Source organism: Bubalus kerabau, chromosome 10 (assembly GCF_029407905.1).
Source record: "Bubalus kerabau isolate K-KA32 ecotype Philippines breed swamp buffalo chromosome 10, PCC_UOA_SB_1v2, whole genome shotgun sequence".
Taxonomy (NCBI): domain Eukaryota; kingdom Metazoa; phylum Chordata; class Mammalia; order Artiodactyla; family Bovidae; genus Bubalus; species Bubalus kerabau.
This window is the reverse complement of record NC_073633.1, coordinates 74,086,363-74,103,267: the sequence shown is the minus strand read 5'-3', so window position 1 is coordinate 74,103,267 and position 16,905 is coordinate 74,086,363. Positions and strand designations below refer to the sequence as shown.

The 16,905-nt window shown below is 39.9% G+C and overlaps 1 long non-coding RNA gene across 1 annotated transcript; it reads left to right on the top strand.

Moving 5' to 3' along the window:
* Positions 1 to 614: 614 nt before the first annotated feature.
* On the top strand, positions 615 to 3,841 carry LOC129620626 (uncharacterized). Its single transcript, XR_008698616.1, has 3 exons — positions 615 to 769; positions 2,945 to 3,076; positions 3,633 to 3,841. It is a non-coding gene; the product is annotated as an uncharacterized LOC129620626 (long non-coding RNA).
* The last annotated feature ends 13,064 nt before the right edge of the window (positions 3,842 to 16,905 follow it).

Here is a 16,905-nt window from a genome sequence, read left to right as displayed (position 1 = left end):
ACGTTGATGTTTGGTAGAAACCAACATAATACTGTAAAGCAATTATCCTTCAATTAAAAATAAATAAATTTTTTAAAAAGAAAAAGATTTCAGCCCAAATGTTGCTTCCTCAAGGAAGCTTTCTTCAATCCCCAAAATGATCTGGCTTCATTTCTCTTTTGCACCCTTACTTCTGAAGGCAGGAACCCCACTGGTTTGCTCATCACTGTACCCTCAGCCCCAGTGCAATGTCCAAGGTGTTGTAGGCATACCCCAGAAGTTCTCAAGTGACTACACACACAAGATACCCAAGACACAATCAGCCTAGTTCAGTAAAACATCATCAGATTTTGAAAAACAGAACTGGATAGGATCTCAGAAAAATCATTTGACCCTTTCTCCAGTCTTTAGAAGCAGGTGATAAACAGGTAGAAGAATACGTTGCTGAAACAATGAGGTTGTTCAAGCATCTTATGTAGGCAAGTCTGCATGTGCAATTGTGACCAGGAACTCCACTTTAGGTTGCATATTGCAGGGAGCACAGGTGGGTACGTGGTCAGTTTCACTCTGGCAGATCTGTTTATCTCTGGGCAGAAACTGTGATTTTTTTTTTTTTTTTAATCTACAGTGAGGCAGAGTGTCCTGCACACATGCAGCCTGTGTCCTGAAAGTTCTGGTTTTTGAAGCTGGGAAGCTGCTGACTGATGGAACCGCAGCTCAACTTGGTCCAAGAGTCTGCTTAGGCTGGTTGTGTTTATTTAACAACTGCTGAGGCACTGCAGAGGCAGAAGTATGTGGCTCTTTCAATTACTCTGCTGAGAGGAAGAAGTAGAAAGCATTTAGAAATCGCATTTCTTTTATGTATGATGTTTTACTAAACAGCCCTTAAGAATGGAGGCTGTTTTAACATTAATATTATGATTTCAAATAGGTGTCACGGAAGACGAGTGTATGTCAGCTCTAGTTACTCTCTAACCTTGAAAGGCCTATTTTCTCCTCTTGCCAACTTCTCCATGCAGCTTATCAGGAAGAGAGGATTGCTATTGCTGTCTAGTGCCCATAATTAATCCCAGAGACAGTGAGGATTTAGGACCACTGATTGTGGCTGACTTCAAATTAAAAAGCCACTGTTAGCGTGTGAAACAGACACCATATGTTATAAATGAGTCCTTTGCATGACAAGAATGGCAAGATAATTTATATGTAAACACAGGTTGCTCTTAGAATAGGTGTTTTTACACTTGGCCCTTCACACTTTTCAGAAATATTACAAACACACAAATGTGGAAAAACACAGTGTTTTCCCTTCTGTTGGTCCCCAGAAAATGTGTATGATTTTAGACATGAATGTAGTTCAAACCTCAAATTACTGGTTATGAAAGTTGTCTTTCTCTTTACCATCAATGTGGCGAGTACAAACAAAGGCAGACACTGGTCCGATTGGTTAGTGTAATCCAATTGCCGAGTTGAGCTTCTTTTCTTGTTCCTGCCATGACTAATTTGTGGTTTCACAAAGTGTTTCTGAATGTCAGACACATCAATTATGAGATGGGCAAGATGCATACAGTGAACCTCAAAGGGGAGGGGAACTTAAAAAATGTTTCCAAGAAACTAAAGTCATAATTGTAGGCAAAGGTCTTCCTGTGTTTGCAAGAGCAATTCTCTTATTTAAGAAGGCATCTGGATTATTTCCCAATTAAAGAACAAACTGTCCAGTGCCAATAGGTACTACGAGCAATGCAGTTGGTGGTCCCGTCTCTTCTTGCTCACTGGTCCTCTCCTTTCCTTGTGCTGGTCTCTGAGATAAACACAACAATGGCACCTTTACTCTGTAGACACTGGCACGTGAAGGGACAGCTGGGCTAGGTGTTCGTAAACAGATTCTTTAAAGGTGTTTATTTTCCATGGCTGTAGTGATTTTTCCCCCTACTGAAATTCTATTATATACCCTTTTGTTGTCATGGCTGAAGCCCGTTGTTCCTGCAAAAACAACAATAGGCCTGAAGATTAGGGTTGCATTTTATGGGCCCAGCAGCCCAGCAGGGCATGATATTTGTATCAATCCTATAAATTCCTGGCATCGGGCCTCTTTACTCCTAGTAATTAATCTTTTTCACAATGCTGTCATGTTTAGAGCCATTTTATTAAGTTTCCGGACTCTAAATTTCTATATGCCACTCCTTTGCCTTGTCAGTGTCTGAAATGAAAATAAAAACAACCACCACAAAGCAACCAGATGGATGCATCTTTCCCGTTACTGCTTTCTTTTCTTACTAAGGACGCTCAGGCAATCTAGATGCAAGGGCCATTCTTTTCCTCTTGATGAACACAGACCCTCATCTCCAGGCTTTGGGCATGCCTTGCTGTGGTTTCTTCATGCTCCTCGTCTATGTGGACACTAGTCAGGTGTAAGAAGCTTAAGAATCGGGAAGAGGACTTGCTTCTCTTAGTCTCTCTCTCCTTCTTCAAAATCCAAATCTAGGAGAGGAAGACCTATTCACTGCTATTTGGCTGGCCATTCTCATGCAGGGAATATTGCTGAATCCTATCCTTTTTGCCTCTTTTGGGGTTGCAATTGCATTGGTGTGTGTGAGCAGCGTTTTTCTCTGGCCCACTGACCTAATTGCGATAGGGGAGGTAAAATATTTTCATTACCCTCTCCCCCAGAATATAGAAATCTTCAAAGGGAACCCAGGAGGGAGGTTAGCCTCTTAACCTTAATTTCCTTACCACCACCTCAGCTTGGCTGTGCATCACAAAATTAGCCTTGAGTCATCGAACATAGTGGCACCAGGATTGTTGTTGGTTTTGCTTTTAAAAATCATTTCATATTGTAAACCCAGCGATTATTTCATGCTGTTTAAACTATATTTGTAGTCTTTGATCATGCATAAGTAGACTCAAGTTAACTGCTGATAGAATGATGATATTGTTCTCCGTGTTTCTTTTTTCTTCTCTCTTTAAGGACCCCGTGCCTAAGAGCTGGCATCCAGAAACTTCCATTACTACAACATGCTTTTGTGTTTTAATTGGTTCAGGATTACCTATTTGCATGACAAGCAACATAATTCAGCCAGAAAAATCTGTTGTGTGTAGGGTATGTATAATGTATGTTTATTGCATTTTATAAATTACTGATTATTAAAAATTTGGAAAGATGCTGGGTTGGCAAAGAATGCCAAAGAGAAGGAAAGAGTGGTCGTCATTGCTGATTATTGTTATTTTAACATAGGCTGGTTTCTCCTCTCCTTCCTCCCCTCCATTTTTCTTTAGGAGTTCCTTTCTCTCAGCCACCCTCTGGCACCTTGCTTCCCAGCAGGAAGATACTGTACCTCCACACATGGGGACTGAAAATGGGGCAAAACAGGTTTTGAATAGCTGTGTCAAATAAAGTCAAGTGCCTTTCTAAATATATTTCAAGATTAAGTAATTAAGGATTGTAAAGCCCTTGGAAAGAATCAAGTGCCATGTAAGTGCTAAGTAATAAGGAGTCATCATAACAGTGATAAAAGGGTGAACTGCTAAATCTTTCTTCTTTGCCTTGAAGGATTTTCATCATTTCAGATTTTGTTCCTAAGTACAACTCTTTTATTTCTAATGAAGATGAGGGATGGAAATAATAATTCCTAATGAGAAGTTTTTTTTTTTTAAAGGTTTGTTTAGTGACTTAGGAAGCTCACCCTCCAACCTGCCTTCTCCCACAACAGTTGCCCACCCTGCAAACACTGAAGCTTCATCCTCACGAGTGGGCTGCAGAGGAACTCAGACACAGACCCTCCTTCAGAGGACACTGCTGTGCCAGGCACAGTGACTGCATCAACCCAATAATCAACCTAATGATTTTTTTTATTCTGGTATTTTTATGATTTGTGTCATTTTTCAATAAACTTGAAACCACCTGCAGTGACCATTAGTGTATAGCATTCTAAGTAGGGCATTTCATCCCCTTGGACAAATTTTATCACAATCTGACTATCCTTGATTTCTGGGTACTCTCTCTGTGACCCTATTTACCAAAAATATATGTGATTATTTTTTCAAAATAGGACGTACATATTAGTTTCTATCTGTGTTGATTTTCCACTTCCTTCAGCCTTTGAAAGAAAAGCATTCTTTCTCTGTATGCACATTGTTATCACTGACTGTCTGGAGAGCCTGAATACCCACACAGGTGGGACTGTGATCCTGTATGACTTTTGTGCTCACACGTATGCAGACCAAATACGTGTGATTTGGATGAACTAGGGATCTAATTTGAGCACTTGGTCCTGGAGCTGGCTGACTTTCAGCCTGTTGTTTGGATATACCAAGTAAAGGCTTAGCGATACAAATTAAAAGTTGTCATTTGCTTTTTTGCTTTTCACTTTCTTTTGAACAAGGGCCTCTGCTGCCTTACATTAAATGTAGAATGCCACAGAATTTGTATTTTCTATACTTTTTTGTGCAATATCACAATATAGGACATGTGACCAATAGAGAAACTTGATTGATGGCTTTTCTGGGAATGGGACAGAGAACTGGAGAACAACGTTTCAGCAGAAGCTTTGGTTAAATAGAAGTAATAACTAAGCAATTATAATCCCCAAACATCCAGAAGTCAGGCTTCTGTACTAACTTTAAACATGTTTCGGCCTTTACTTTATTCATAAACACATTTCCACTGATTCTGAGATTTCCTTCATGGGCTTCCCTGATAGCTCAGTTGGTGAAGAATCTGCCTGCAATACAGAAGACCCCCATTTGGTTCCTGGGTCAGGAAGGTCTGCTGGAGAAGGGATAGGTCACCCACTCCAGTATTTCTAGGCTTCCTTTGTGGCTCAGCTGGTAAAGAATTCACCGGCAATGTGGAAGACCTGGGTTCGATCCCTGGGTTGGGAAGATCCCCTGGAGAAGGGAAAGGCTACCCACTCCAGTATTGTGGCCTGGAGAATTCCATGGACTGTATAGTCCATGGGGTCGCAGAGAGTCAGACATGACTGAGTGACTTTCACTTTCAACAACTAAACAATAAAAACAATAAAACAGTTGCTTATGAGAGGTTTTGTTTGCTTGCTTGCTTGTTGTTGCTTTTTAAAGAAAGGCTCCGGGAAATCTCTAATTGAGACACATGATAATTTGTGTGTATACTCAGTAGAACCTAACTTCAAGGGAAATTGCATGTCATACAGAAATCGAAGAGGAAATGTTCAAAGATTCTTCAGTTGGAAACAGGAGGTAATTTTATTATTACCTCAGGAGAATTTTAAATTCTTCAATAAATCTTATACCCAAAACACCATCAGCATTGATTGGTAAGATTTCATTCTTACGGAAATACAATTAGTTCAAGTTTTTAGAGATAATCCCCAAACATCCAGAAGTCAGGCTTCTGTACTAACTTTAAACATGTTCCTGTCTTTACTTTATTCATAAACACATTTCCATTGATTCTGAGGTTTCCTTCATGTTTAGCAATGTGGGAGACACAGGTGATTTAAAGCAGAGGATCAGACCCAAAAGGAGGGATAGGAATTTAAAATCAGGCAAGGAAGTTTTGGGTTGATAGTAATATTCTAAAAGGCAAAGTAAGGAGCTATTTTTTAAATCGTAACTCTGCCGGTGATATTTTTGCGTATGACTTTGATTAAATTGCCTATCACTGTCAGTGCTTTGTTGGATTAGTCAGTTGTGTTCAAAGAGGTGCTGTGAGGATTAACAAAAATTACTTATAAATAATTAATTTTGGAATAAGGTTCTAAAAATTTAATATCATCTTTTTAAAAGTCTCTCTAACTTAAACTTCATGAGTTACTTCATATGTTAAAACAGAATGATTTCTGAAGTAATTGTACACAGAGTAAATTACCATAAACATGGAGAACTATAGAGATGTAACTCTTGGTTGGTTTCATGAGGTATAAATAGATCTGGGCATTTGGAATAAACATTTGTATTATATTTGAGTTGATTTCTTGAGAAGACAGTTAACTTTTTTCTAGATTATTATAAAAACATTCAAAAATCAGTAAGTATGAATGTTATCTGTACTAATTTGTTTCCTGACTGCAAATTGTAAATCTAGCAAGATGCGAATGTAGGACCAATATATTCAAAAGATAATGATATCTTACAGAGCTGTGGCAAGCATCTCAAGAGCCAAAACTGTTTCCTTTTTTTTTCTTTTAATCTAACATTTTTTCCTGCCAACCTAGTGGTCTTTATTTGAAGCAAATGTAAATATGAAACATAATCACCAGAAATCCTTTTGAAGTGAGTTAGGTAAAACAAATTCTAAACATAAACTTAAATTTCCAAAAATATGTTAACACTTTTATAAGGTTTCATGGAGAAACACAGTCTGAGAAACTCCTTTATCAGGCTAAGTTACCTAAATAAATATTCAGAAAAAAAAATTCAGACAAAGAAAAGTAAGAACATATGCAATTTACAGCAGAGGACACAGACATTTAAAACAACAGAAGTTACACTCAAGTATCGGCTATCACATTTTAACATAACTTTTGTATAATATTAGTGTTCTCAAGTCCAGGCTTTCACATTTTTACAAAAACATATAGCATTTGTCAGTAGTATGATCAGCTGATTACAATCAAAGGAGCATAGACAGTTTCATGACTTCCTCCAGGTCCAATACACGTTCCTCCTTCTGTTGTGTTGGACTTTTTTCCCCTCCTTGAAATACTCAAAACCCTCAGTCAGTTTTAATTAGGCCAGTTGGAAACATCATTAAGCTTTGCCATTTGTGTGTGTGGGAACCTCAGCACCTTGTTGTGCCTCAGAGACCTTTTGAATTACACCTTTGCCCAAGGGAAGGGCCCTTCCTGGCTAGGACCAATTCCTGGGTGCCTTTGAAAGTGCTTATAGGCACCCTGAATTGAGGGCACAGTGGCAGTCTGTGAGGGGTCTTGAACAGATTGTGTAACTGTTGCACAACCGATGTGTACGCGTGTGTCACTAATTTAATTTTAATTTTACTGTATGCGTTTGTGTGAGATCCTGCAGCTGTCCTGTGCTCGTCATCTGTCACTGAACTGTCACTAAGCCACGCTGGGCTAAGACAGGATTATAAACGATGAACTGCCATGTGCTCGAAATCTCCTTATTTGCCTAGCCTGGAAGGTATGCCCTGTAAAATTTGATTGGCAGTGTGCTCCATGCCGGCCATTGACTTTTGAAGGCCTTTTCCATTGGTTCTTGAAACTGCTCTCAGTAGACGTATTGACCATCACCTGCTGATTCGTGCACGTGCCTGACCTCCAACCTCCACCTCTCATCTTTTCCTTACTTGTTTGGTTACCAGCTCAGAGGCTGCAAAACAGGCCCTGTCGCTCTGGTGGCACGTGCACTATATAGGGCATATGGCTGACTGGTTGTATGCAGAAGGGGATAACTGAAGCCAAGCAGCCCCGGCACTGTTATTACAGCAGATGGGGGAAGCGTGGCATTCAATATTTAGACAGATGCCACCTCCTTATTCCACCTGTCTAGAAGTTGGACATTGTACAGAATGAACTGTCTGCCTAATGATGAGGGAAACAAAGGGCACATTTATGAAGCTTAGCAGAGCAGAGTATTTACTGAGCATGCACAATATAATTGTTGACCATAACAATAAACGTAAACCGCTACTGGTCAGAGCGGCTGGTAGATGCACACAGTGGGAATCACTGCTTTTTATCAGCTGTTTTGGTGTCTTTAATTTTGATGACTAGGGGCAACAGATAGAACTCAAAGCTTGTGATGAATGCCTGATAGAATCAGATTTTCTCAAATGATAGTCCATACCCCTTTCTTGTTAAAATCCTTAACACAAGTGTTCTTTCCTCTCTATTTTGCGTGGTTCTTCCAAATTCAGTCCTTAACTTGCTTGTCTATGAATGGTTTCTAAACAGGCAGAAAATGAAGAAGTTATCTTTGTAACTGCTACTTTTTTTGATATGTTTGGTTTCAAAGTGAACATATTTTTTCCTTTAAATTCAAAATACTGACCTTGCTGAACCATAGTGATTTATAGATTTAGTTAGAAATGAAAAAAATAAGTGTACAGTCTTTGAGGGTGTCCATTTTTCCTGGTAGATCATTTAGTGTGGCCTTTTGTATATTTTAATTTGTAAATTATTTTATGACTTTCTTACAGATTAATTTTTTTGTCCATACTAGTGTCTATGTGTAAGGCCACCTTACATTTTGTCAGTGATCAGCAAGTGGAAATAAGTATGTACAGTTTATGAATTTCCCATAGACTTCTCACAAGAGAAGTTGACTAGCTTGTTAAGAATCGAAATACTCCTTGATTTAATGCATATCGTATCTTTTTATTGTTAAAACTATGAGCATAGATGGAAGGTTTCTTTTATGGAAACAGTAAATGGAATCCTCCAAGTCAAGAAAGTTGAAGGCAATAATTTACAGGGAGTACTCAATGACTGAACTTTTTCAGAAGCACAGAACATCATTTCTGTTTTAGAACTGGCCTGTACGATAAGACAAAACCTTATTTTAAAAGATTCCTCCATATCTATTTTCAGGAGCATGGCTGAATTCTGAAATACTCAGAATTATTATTTTTAGGGGAAGCCACCGATTAACAACCTTAGTTGAATAAATAACTGAGAAGCACTTGAAGACAGGAAACTTTTTCATCCTGGTCTAATTTTTTTTGGAAGCATTCTTTTTTGATTCATTTTTCTTCAGTGATTATTTTACACTCAAGCTCCCTCTGACGAAAGGCATATGGAAGGGAAGGGAGGTCATTCCTAATTGAACAACCTAGGACTCGTGAGGTTAATTACAGATATTAACGCTGCAGTTCTTCAGCTTCTTGCCCTCAAGAAGCCTCTAGCTTCCAAATGACCTGGCTCCAACAAAGAGACTCTTCTTTAGCCCATTAACTAATTGATAAAAATGTGAGTGTTTAGAATGAGTCTAATTAAATCACCGAGCCTTACAATTACTAGTCCATTTGGTAGCTGTTGGGAGATGGGTAACCTCAGCTGGCATTGTAGGGGAATAAAAGATAAAAATAAAAGGGAGCTTAACCAAGATCATTTTGAAAGCTGTTCATTTGAAGACAAAGTACACATTTGCCTGAAACGTCTACGTTTGCTACTTCAAATGCATTCCCTTTCTAGAGTAGCACAATTTCTGAAAAAGGAAATAATGTCTTTTTTCTTCTTCCTTAAGAGCAGGCATGCTCCACTTTGTCTAATAAAGTTACATGAGTGGCTGGGGAATTTTTTCTGCGTTAGCATTAAGCTAAATTCCTTTAGAGCTTGAACACTGAAGTTTGTCCATTGAGCTTTGTTTAAGGGCCAGCAAATATCTCGAATAATAGACATTTAAAAACTCAGAGTGGGCTCTGGGACGTCTTACTTTGTCTGGGGTCTGTTTCCAACTTGCTGTTACTGCAGCAGCCCTGACTCATGGCCTTTCTTGAGGGCTGCAAGGCTGGAGGCTGCCTGGGCCCTAGGTGGGGGGATGAGAACCACTGACTCAACAGTGGCAGGTCCAGCCCTGCGTGTACAATGAACCAGCCAGGCAGCTCAGATGGTGAGTTTTTTCCCTGATTGAGAGACTTCATTCAGAGGCTCCTTAGTGGGGGATGACACAAGGATAATACGATACTTCTCACCAAAGTTCTTAAAGCAATCTGTTAATCCAAGAGTCAAAGGATTTCAAAGGGGGACACATGATCTCTAAAGGTCTGTTGAATATTTTCTCTAATTATTAGAAAAGTACTCTATAGTTAAAAAGCAAATTTATCCTGATACATCAGCAGACTCTATTGAAGCTAGTAATATAATGGACAAGAGAGAAACTGGATGAGGTTTCTCTATTTTTTATGTACCTTTGTAGTAGGTGGTCATAAAAATAAAATTGTGGCTTCTTGAATGAGTACTCTTTTCTATACTTGATTCCTTCACTATTGGCTCTGGGAGGTGGTTACTTGTTATTGTTGGAAACATTCAGAGAGCCACTAAGCAAGAGTTATTTTCAAAGTTTTTGTGATGTCAAATGGATGGAGATACATACCAGCACAAGTTTTCCTTAGGACATTCATTGCCAGAGACATTCATATTGATGAGCAGTAGGCTAGCTTGTCCATACACTTTACACTAATATAAACCCAAGCAAAAAGTGTTAAAAGCACATTTCACTTTTTAATCATTTACTCCTCGTCAGCAAGAGGAAGTATTTCCTTTCTGATTATCCTATCATTCAACTCGTGCTAATTAATGAGAGTAACAGAACTTTAGCAGACAGTTTGGTTGCAGGTGTATTCAGGCTAAGGGAGATTTAATTACTTGCTAATTGCCTGGTGTCCAAGGTAACATAATATTATAGTTGCAAATGCTATGGTTTTAATCCATCTTAAAGAAGTGCAGTGTGGCTCAGTCTCTGCATTCGGAGACTCCTGGAGGATGCAGTTGGCATTGCTACAAGTGCACTAAGGACAAGGGATCTTGTCTTTTGTATTTGCAACTAAATACCCATACGGTATGACATGTAGTAGACTCTCAGTTAACATTTATTGAGTGAGTGAATGTGAATGAAAGTAAGCTAACAACAAGCACAGTAAGAAAGATCTGAGCACAGGAAGGAAAGCTGCAATTTAGGACATTAAAAACAAATCAGAGGAAAAAAAGAAGAAACTAACATTTTCTAAGTGTCTTCTGCAGGCCAACTACTCAAATTTATCTAAACTATCTCATTTTATCTTAGCAGGGTAACATAGTAATTAAGACTATGCACTTTGGATGAGAAAGCCCTGGGTTCAAATCACAATTCAACGTCTGGGTAGAATTCTAGTTCTGGATCCTTGGCCAGTTCACCTAAAATCTCAGTTTCCTCACCTATAAAATAGAGGGTGTGGGAAGAATGTTGAACTCAAGGAATAGTTGTAAGGGTTAAACAAGATACATAAAGTGTGTAGCATATTGTAGATAGTCAATAAGCAGTTATGTCTTTTTATTGTCTAACGGTATATAAAATAGGCATTATATTTACCATTTTCAGAATGGAAAATTGAGACTCAGAGAGGTTAAATAATTTTCCCTAATTGACAGAACTGGCAAGGGGCAAACAGAGCAACCTGACTCCAAATTCCATGCTTTTTCCATTACATCAGACTATCTTTTTCAAATGACTGTGTCTCCGGCTCGTAGTTCCCTGGCCATGAATTTTGGCCTTTCCCCTGCTAGCCATCATACCTCTGGCCACAAACAGGACCTTTCAAATCATATGAATGGCTCAGGGTGACTCATCCTGCTGGAAAATCATCTTTAAGAATGTGATGGATGATAGCCTTGTCCCTCACCAACACCATCATCCAGGGCTTTGTTCTTTCACGCTTCTCCTCATTCTTCTGGTTCCCTTGTACTTTCCTTCCTAACAAAATCTGATGCTGGTCACTAACATTAATAACCAATGTTTACTTTTCCCAGGAATCTCTGTCTTACAAGCCAGGGGGCAGAGACTGCCAGCTGTTCACTAAATATCTGTTTCCTCATCTTTCAGTATACCCAGCTAGTCTACATTTCCCAGATTTCCTTGCAATTATGTGTGACAATGTGACTGAGTTCTAGATCATGTAAATGGCCTCAACGTTCCTCCATGATTCTATCTCATTCTGGCTGACTGGGATGGAGAATGATCAAGTTAACTCTGGAAGTCAGGTGTTGAAGAAGGAAGAACCTCTGTCAGTCTGGATCCCTGAATGCCCATGTAGAATAGTTAGTTCTAACTCTGACCTAACACATGCCCAGAAACACAGGTTTCTAGAAAATGTAAGAAATTTGGTGCCTACTTGTTATAGAAGCAAGTACTACTCTCACCAATACAATCTGGGTCTCTACTGTGAAACAAAAGCACAAGCCAGTGTAAAAGGAATACCAAGTACCAAACAGATGGTGGGAATGTCGAGGGCTAGGATTGTCTTCCATTCTGCCTTTCCTACCATAGAGGTGACGGTTCTCCCTACATAGGTCCCTGGATTTGGATGACATCTTGGAACAATTAAAATATGCTGTTCCTCCAGAGCCAGTTAATGTGTGAGGTGGGCCTCATGTGTGGAAGGACCCACCCCATGCTCCAACGCTGAGTCAAGCCACTCTAACTAAAAAACACTACTCTCCCCCATTCAGGTAGCACTGTGGGCAAGTTATAGGAAAATCATTAAGCATCCTGATTTTTCTGCCTTTGGTTTTTTTCAAATTATCAGATGTAATGTAGTCACTTTGCTCTACGCTCAAGCCACAGATGAAGGCCACCCATATTATCTGTCAGAGGTGAAATATTTCTCAGCAAGGCTCGCTAGTCTCTTCCTCCCTAACCCATTGTCACCAGTTAGTCATTTGGGGAGGAAGAGCTTGGTTCTAATTTTGTCAGAATCAATAAGATGCTTATCTTATGATTCATCGTTGAGAAATTTATGTCAGTCCATGAATTATCTTGAAGGATGATGAACAGATGAATTTTGACTTGGAAAGATGTCACATAGACAGCTCTTGTTTGTAAAGGCAGATGTTTTTAGATTACAGAACCCACTCTTACATCAGCTACTGTGAATTTCAAGATTTGCATTTCACTCCTCAAAGGGACAAATCCATATATTTCGTTTCTCAGTCTTATGCAAGTTTCCCTCTCAGATTCTGCAATGTTATCAAGAAACTCAACTTCGGTGGGATTAGTATTTCTCATCTCACTTTTTGAGAGAGGTTAGAGGCCTTCAATCCTTACCAAAGGCAGTGAGAGAGTATAAGTGTGAGGGAAACAAAAAGCCAAAGGCAGCTATTGGATCAGAATCTGAAAGTCTAACACACACCTCAGACTTGAGTAAATCCCCACTAATAAGCACATTCTCTATCACAGCAAAGTTGAGGAACATAATCTGAAACCATAAAGGGAACCATCAGGCAATTGGGAAGTATGTGAAGGTAATTATCAGCCTGGACCCCTAGCCGTCATCCGTGGGCCAAGGCACACCATATGCACTGTACATTGATTATGATAGTAAAGGGATTACAATTCATCTTGGGCATTGTGTAAATTACTCAAATCCAACAGATGGGAAATTGGCAGGTCCCATCAAATAGGAAATTCAACATTAACTCAAGTGGGCTGATAAAAATAATCATAAACCATTTTAGACTATCCCTCAATCACAAAGCCCAATGATTAAAATCAAACACCTCTCAGCTCCCATCCAATGGTCATTTCATCTAAGTCTACAGGATGTTTTGCCCCTAAAGTTTAGAGGTTATAACTTCAATTTACATAGACCGAGGCTGTGACACTGGATAGGATTAAAAAGTCTTATGAAGTCTGTCCCCAGAGAACATTCAGCCTGGCCATATCCCAACAGGACAAGTATTTTCCAAATGATTCACATTTTGAAATTGTGAATTCACTTCACACCTCTTGAGGGCTGAATTCATGTAGTATAGGTAAGATTAGATCAGTCAACAGGACTAACTATATGAATGCATGGATAGATGGATAGAAGATGAGGATGTCTATACATTAGGTTGGAGGCTTTCTAAAAGGAGGTGCCAATGGAGAACCAAAGGAGGAGGAGCCAAAACTTGCTCTTTTGTTGCTGAGAGATGGGGAGAAGATTGGATGTGAATAGTACATTCTTAGAGGTAAAAATGGCAGATAAACAGCAAGTTTCTTCAGAGTAGAGCAAGGCCCAGGGAAGTGGGTAGGGTAGGGTCAGGCTGGGGAGCAGGCAGTGCACCGCAAGAGCTGGTGGTGACACCCCCAAAATGCTGTTTCCATAGACCAGCCCATATAATACGACGCAGCGTGAGTCTGAAAGAGCCCAACTGCATGATTTTAAGGGCACTACTAGTCTTTTCATTAACTCTGGGGGTGGGGAGGTTCTGTGGGGCAAGTGGTTAATTCTGAGCATTTGCACTACTTAAGTGGTCAATGAACTGGTACAGAAAAAACCAAGAAAGGAAACATCTAATTGGGTTATTATTTAATATTCAATCTTGTTCCCTCTTATACTGAACTTGCTGATATATAGAGCCATGATGACAAAGGTTTCTGAAGACACAATTCTGTAACTTGGAGTTTTGTATTTATTTGTTTGTTCATTTATTTCACTGCACTGGGTGTTAGTCACGACATGAGGGATCATTAATCTCCTTTGTGGCATGGAGTATCTTTCAGCTGCCACACGTGAACTTTTAGCTGCATCATGTGGAATCTGATTTCTCAACCAGGTATCAAACCTGGGTCCCCTGCATTGGGAGTGTGGAGTCTCAGCCACTGGACTGCCAGGGAACTCCCTGGAGTTTTATTTTTAATTAAAGTGAATTAAAACAATTCTTAGAAATTCTTCAGATGATCACGGGCATTACAAAAATCTGAGTCAGGAATGATGGCTTCAGGGACTTACCCTCTCCAAGTAAGCTTAGCCCTTCCAAAGAGTCCATCTTTTAGTGAACATTTCTGCCCAGAGAAAAGGAACTTAACAATAAAAAAAGCTCAGCTGAGAGCTGGTTTTCACTTGCACTGGTAACTCAGAGACATCTCTGTGCATCTCTCTATTGAAATATAGACAGGCTGCACCAGGATTGTCTGTCTTGATTGGGAAGAAGATACCTTCCCAAGAGAAAGGACTTGGTTGTACACACAGGCCACTTTTCATAGCTAAGATTCTTAGGTCCCAAACCATGGGGAAATGAGCAGGCATGCAGCATGCCAAATACATAAATGGACCTTTACTAGGAAATAGCAACCCACTCAGTATTCTTGCCTGGAGAATTCCATGGACAGAGGAGCCTGGTGGGCTGCAGTCCATGGGGTCACAAAGAGTCAGATACGACTAAGCAACTGTTGACCTTGACCTCTTGTGGGTGGGTTTTTTCTGAACATCATCCTCACTGCCATCATCAAAACCTGTCTCTATCTTCCTCATAAATAGCAATCATTACTCCTTAAGCACCTGCTCTATGACAGGCACTGTATAAGGTGTGCGTGCCAGTGTGCTCAGTCGCTTCAGTCATGTCCAACTCTTTTGTAATCCCATGGACTGCCAGGCTCCTCTGTCCATGGGATTCTTCAAGCAAGAATACTGGAGTGGGTTGCATGCCCTCCTCCAGGGGATCTTCCTGACCCAGGGATCAAACCAGCGTCTCTTACATCTACTGCATTGGCAGATGGGTTCTTTAGCACTAGTGGCACCTGGGAAGCCCTAGTCCTCACACAAATCTGATGACATAATCCTATTTCCATTTTTATAGTGAGAGAAATGAGTCTCAGAGATGTTAAGTGACTTCTCAAGGACACATAGATGGTAAGCAGCTAATGTTGTATTTGGACCCAGGTCTGTCTGATTCCAGTATCTCATGCTGTATTCCTTTAGCCAGATATTTAAACCTTGCCTGTTGTTTGTGGGACGTTTCTGAGGCCTACCTATGTCACCAGAATATTCAGCCAAGATGGAATCAGGTTTTCTCATGGGAGATATTTTAGAGCATTTTTGTTTCCACATGTTCAGCTGGACCTGTGCCTTTCTCTCATCCCAAATTGCTTCCTGGAGTAACTTGAGCACTGGGGAAGAATAGGAACTAAAAATTATATGCTGTGAACCTCTCCCAGGAGGAGACATCATGCTGATTTCACACAGGCCAAAAGCTCAGGTGTATTTTATGCGGATTTTCTCAATTGGTGACTTCAACCTTTTTGCATTTGGCAGTTATTAGGGGCTCTCCAGGGGCTTCCTGCTTCACGGAACCTCCTCCCTCCGAGATACAGCATTGGAGTCAGAAGGCAAAACAGACACACAAAGTAAGCAATTAGAGAACAGGGAAGTGTCGAATTGTGTAGAGCCGCTGCTGGAAGTAAAATACTGTTGTTGGAAGAGGAAATACTTTCCTGGTGTGTGTCTGTGGGTGAGGGAGGGACAGTATTAGTGGACTTATCTGAGAACATGTTGGATCTCAGAGATCCAATGAGGCATTTTCCTGGTTCAGACATCTGGAAAGAGCTATTAGCCCAGAATGAGAACCTGGATGAGTGGTCAGGATTGGAGAAGTAGGTTTCCAATTTTCCTGTAGGATGATATGAAGGAAATAAAAATAAAGAAGTTCTACAGGATTTAAATTTAGAAAGACACAAGTAGAGGATTAAGGAATATCGTCAGTCAGAGGGCCAGAAGGAGAAAGAGCCAGAGAAAGTCATATTATAGAAACCAAAGTCGTGTTTGATGGAGAGAGAAGTCTACAGTGTTGCCAGCCACAGAGAGGTGAAGCAAGATCAGGAAATGGCAGCTGGCGTTCTCTAGGGAAGAAGTCTGGATACGGTTCAGTGATTCTGAGTTACTCATAGGTGAGACGACTGGCCAGGTGGGAAATCTTGTAACTTCACAGCCTCAGTTTACCCTTCTTAACAACTCAGACATACCCAGAGGCATCTAAACTAATGAATATGAACAGATCCCAAAGTGTAAGGCATTGAATGAATTGAGAGTCTTCTTATAAATAATGAACCTATACTGCAAATTTGAATATGTTATGTACTCTCACAAGGATTTCAAATGTTGATAGGTAGTCCTGGGGGACACAAAGATGCTTTGAGAGGAAGTAAGAAGGGAGTGTCACACTTCAGAGGCTGGCCTTCTAATCCAGGCAGGGGTCATTGGCAAAGCCACATAACCGTTCAGAAAAATAATTATGTCATTTGCAGAGTACTGTAGGTACAATATCTATACTCATTTTGGAAGAGCTGAAATATTGATAAGTGTATTAGAATTAAAAGCTTCTGAATCAAAGCATTTTTAAACATTTCTTAAAATTTTAACTCACTGAAAAATAAGAGTAATAGGGTATGCAGCAGGCAAACACTCTGCCAAAAGCTAATGTATTAGAGTCTTAAAGTGTTGTATCCAAACTTCCTTACTTATCTCCACTTTAG